The sequence below is a fragment of the Babylonia areolata genome, chromosome 15, assembly GCF_041734735.1.
Source record: "Babylonia areolata isolate BAREFJ2019XMU chromosome 15, ASM4173473v1, whole genome shotgun sequence".
Lineage (NCBI taxonomy): Eukaryota > Metazoa > Mollusca > Gastropoda > Neogastropoda > Buccinidae > Babylonia > Babylonia areolata.
Window position 1 is genome coordinate 18,372,996 of NC_134890.1, and position 5,000 is coordinate 18,377,995.

Sequence of the window (5,000 nt, forward strand, 5' to 3'; positions counted from 1 at the left end):
TGTGTAGAGGAGAAGAGAGGACTGGCCGTACTGAGTGAGTTAAAAAGGCCTTTATGATATCAATTTTCTATTTTCTTCTTCTGTCACCGGCTTGCACGTGCACAGTGCTCAGGGTCAGTCAGCACTCACTCCGCTCCACGAATCTGAAGTGAGGGTCCGACGCGATGCTGTGTCTGGAGCGAGGGCTGGCCACAGACCACGCGCTTGCGGTGTCCCTGCCCGCCCAGCTGTCTTCGTAGTGGTTCTTTATGCGATGCCAGCGTCTGCAACACATAACACACACACACACACACACGCGCGCGCGCACCCACACCCACGCATACACACACACACACACACACACACACACACAGAGCATAATGGTGCAGTTGGTAGGTTGGTGTGTGTGTGTGGAGGTGCGGTGGGGGAAGGGGAGTGAGGGTTGTGGGGGGTGTAGATATTTATATATATATATACTTCTGTCTGGCGGAGGGGTATGGATGTGTGATATCTATCTCTCTATTGCGCTCTCTCTCTCTATGTATGATTATATGTATATAGAAATATATATATGAGTGTATATATATATATATATATATATATATGTGTGTGTGTGTGTGTGTGTGTGTGTGTGTACATATATATGCATACACACACACACACACACACACACGCACACACACAGATATATATGAGTGTGTGTGTGTGTGTGTGTGTGTGTGTGTGTGTGTGCTTGCCTGGTCAGTGGATAGCCTGCTTGCCTTGAATGCCGACATTGGACACTGGCAAGGGTTCTGAGCAGAATATCTGTCATGTAATCTCAGTCGCTGTGATCTGAGAGGCAAAACAGCAGCCAAAAAGGTACAACTTGTGATATATGTTGTTGTCGTCTCTATACGCTGATATCGCCAGTTTCATCTCCAGCATTATCCCCAGTACATAGACACTTTCATTCCTTTCGTTACCATCGCCAGTTTCATCGATAACATTATCTTCAGAACAAAGACCTTCCTTCCTTTCGTTAACATCGCCAGTTTCATCGATAACATTATCTTCAGAACAAAGACCTTCCTTCTTTTAGTTAACATCGCCAGTTTCATCGATAACATTATCTTCAGAACAAAGACATTCCTTCCTTTCGTTAACATCGCCAGTTTCATCGATAACATTATCTTCAGAACAAAGACCTTCCTTCCTTTCGTTAACATCGCCAGTTTCATCGATAACATTATCTTCAGAACAAAGACCTTCCTTCATTTCGTTAACATCGCCAGTTTCATCGATAACATTATCTTCAGAACAAAGACCTTCCTTCCTTTCGTTAACATCGCCAGTTTCATCGATAACATTATCTTCAGATCAAAGACCTTACTTCCTTTCGTTAACATCGCCAGTTTCATCGATAACATTATCTTCAGAACAAAGACCTTCCTTCCTTTCGTTACTATCGCCAGTTTCATCGATAACATTATCTTCAGAACAAAGACCTTCCTTCCTTTCGTTAACATCGCCAGTTTCATCGATAACATTATCTTCAGATCAAAGACCTTCCCTCCTTTCGTTAACATCGCCAGTTTCATCGATAACATTATCTTCAGAACAAAGACCTTCCTTCCTTTCGTTAACATCGCCAGTTTCATCGATAACATTATCTTCAGAACAAAGACAGCCTTCCCACCTGTTATTTTCGTTGACCCTGTGTCTGATGACGCCACAGACGACAGCGGCGATGACGACAACTACACCCGACAGCAACCCCAGCACAATGTACAGGGCTGTAACATTCAACACAACACACGCACACACACACACACACACAGAGATATATACGCGCGCGCGCACACACACACACACACACACACACATGCACACACATGCACACACAGACACAACACACACACACAGACACGGACACAACACAGCACAAGACAGACAGACACACACACACACACACACACACACACACACACACACACACACACACACACACACACACAGAGTGAGAGAGAGAGATAGACAGACAGAGAAACAGAAAGACACAGAGAGAGACAGACCGACAAAGAAAGAGACAGACAGACAAACAGTGAGACAGACTGACACAGAGAGAGAGAGAGAGAGAGTGAAAGACAGACAGACAGACAGACAAACACAAACACAGACAGAGACAGACAGACAGACACAGACAAACGGAGATGGAGCCAGATAAATAGCCAGGCGCTCAAGAAACATTCAGCAACAGCAGCAGCAGCAGCAGCCATCACTGACGAACACTATCAGGAACAGAAAGGAAAGTGAAGGTAAATGGACGATGGACACTCACGCATCAGGTCAGAGGGCGTCACGCTGACCGTCCGGGTTGGGGGCAGAGTGGGTCTGGTCCGGGGTTGTGTCGCCTGACCCTCGCCGTCCACCCCGTACCAGGGGTCAGTCCCTCCCAACATGGGCCGGGCAGTATTGGTCAGCATGGTCATCGGTGATGGCGTGGCGGCTGCTGTTGTGGTTGAGATGACGGATGTGGCTCCACCGTGCTGGTCGTTGTTCTTCGTGAAGACGGCGGCTTCTGATCCTGTGGTGATGTCGCTGCTGCGTTTTTCGTCTGGATTTGCGTCTGCCCCAACGGCTGTTGAACTTAACCCAGATTCAGCCGTGGTGGATCCGCTTTTTTCCGGGTGGTAGGGAATCTTCGTGTAGCCAGTTGTAGGAGAAGATACGAGAGGTGGGTGTCTCTCCGTTGTAGACAACACTTGTGAAGTTGCTGAACTCACAGCTGGCTCAGACACGGATCCAACTTCGCCCTGTGGGTCGTCAGAGGATTTTCTGACGCCGTGGTCACTGGTTGTTGGTTCCTCTCGAGGGTCAGATGTCTGAGCGTTGGAGTTTGCCACTGGTGAGGAAAAAACAGTATGTGAGACGGTAGCTGGTGAGTTGGAAAAGGATTCCACTTTTGATGACACGTGAGAATGTGGATCTGTCGTTGACGTTATCATGTGTGTTCGTGATGGTGACACTGGATCTGAAACAAGACTTTGGTCACCGGGTTGACTCTGTGGTGTGGTTGTTGTTGGAGGTCGTGATGAAGGCAACCATTCCTGTGTTGTCTCTGATTCCTTCCATGAAGACCTTGCTGCTGACGCCGTCGCTGTTAACAGTTGTGAACGCGTGGTCGATAACTCTGTGGATGGATCGACCGCCAGTGGCGGTGAACTTGTAAACCTGCTTTGTGAGGACAATCTCAGCATCTCGTAGGGTGTCGGTGTAACTGTGACAGTTGTCCTACTGCTGTGAGGAGACCAAGATATGACCCCAGTCAGTTCCTGAACTGTTTGATGAATTGGAACATCAGTGCTTGTTTTTGTCACTTTCGTTACTCCTGTTGAGTGTTTAAGATTAGATGAGGTTGAATAATGCAGATCTGGTAAATTCGGTGTTACCTCTTGAACCGAAGCAGGCTTGTTACCTGGATCAGTTAAACCGAGCTTGTTCACGAAGGGAGGAGACGAGCTCTTTGTGAATTCAGAGACCGTGGATAAATGGTCATGGATTTCAGGACTCCTTGATGTTTTGTCATCAGGTTTACTGAAGGAACCTTCGGGGTCGGTATATAAGGTGTACACAATCTCTGCATTTCCAGCAGGAGACGATGATTGTTCTTGATTAGGTGTCGTACCAGACGAGCCATTGTGAGCACCAGATGAATTGTATGAAAATATTCTATCAGCTGCAGTAAAAGACGACGTGGAATGAAGGCTGGATGAGACGACTGAAGTTCCCTCGTGTGCAGTTGAAGGAAATGAAGTGGCTGTGAGTGTCAGTGTGGGAGAGTGTCCGTCAGTGTTAGAGGGAGAGAGAACAGTAGCTGTTTCAGGTGTAAACTTTGAGGACGTTCCAGCGGCACCAGGGGAAGTGGGAGAGTGTGTGTCAGTGTCAGGAGAGAGAACAGTGGTTGTATGGTCAGAGGAAGGTGAGGAAGAGCCCGGTGTCACCTGGACAGACGGACTGACTGAAGCAGAGCTCCCCCAGTTCTGCAACAAACTGGAGCCAGCTGAAACAGCGCTTGGCGTTTCTGGTCCCACAGAATCTGTGGGATGTGTAGAGGACTTCAGTGACAGCTCTGATGGTGTCAGTGTGGGCCATGTCGGCGAGAAAGGGATCTCGGACTTAGGTGTTGTCATCCACGTGCTTGATGAGTATGGTGAGGTGAATGAAAGTATTTCGTGTTTCGTTTTCATTGTTGAACCATCCTGACTTGGAGTTGTTGTTTCAGGTCGGATAGTTACAGTCGAAAGCAGTTTGTGTTTCTTATTCAGTGTTGAACCACCCTGACGTGTTGGTGTTGTTGGTTCATGTCGGACGGTTACCGCAGTCACTGAAACAGTTTCAGTTGTTGGGAATGTCGGGGTGGACATGAACGACGCCTTGTTATCCAGGACAGTGGGTGGTGGTGGTGAGGACGCTGAGTGTTGTGGGACACTAACCACACCTGTGGCTGTCCTGTCTCCCGTGACTGAAGGCAGCACAGACGAAGTCTTCCTGTCGCTCCAGACACGTGTTGATGACTGAGATCCCTGCGTAGAGAGTGTCGGGTGGGATCTGGAGAAAGGGCGTGGGGTGGATGGGGTGTGTGGGCTAGAGGGGTTGGGTTGGGTGAATGGGGTGTGTGGGGTGGATGGAGTGGATGGGAGGGGTGGGGAGTGTCTGGTGTGTTGGGTGGATGGGGTGTGTGGGGTAGATGGGGTGGAACGGGTGGATGGGCTGAACGGAGTGGGTGGGGTGGGTGGGGAGTGTCTGGTGTGTTTGGTGGATGGGGTGGGTGGGGTGGATGGAGTGGATGGGAGGGGTGGGGAGTGTCTGGTGTGTTTGGTGGATGGGGTGGGTGGGGTGGAAGGGGTGGATGGAATGGAAGGGGTGGATGAGGCGTGTGGGGTGTGTCGGGTGGATGGGGTGAATGGGGTGGATGGGGTGGGTGGGGTGGATGGGGTGGGTGAGTGCACACCGTTTTGGGTGAACAGGGGAGATCTGCA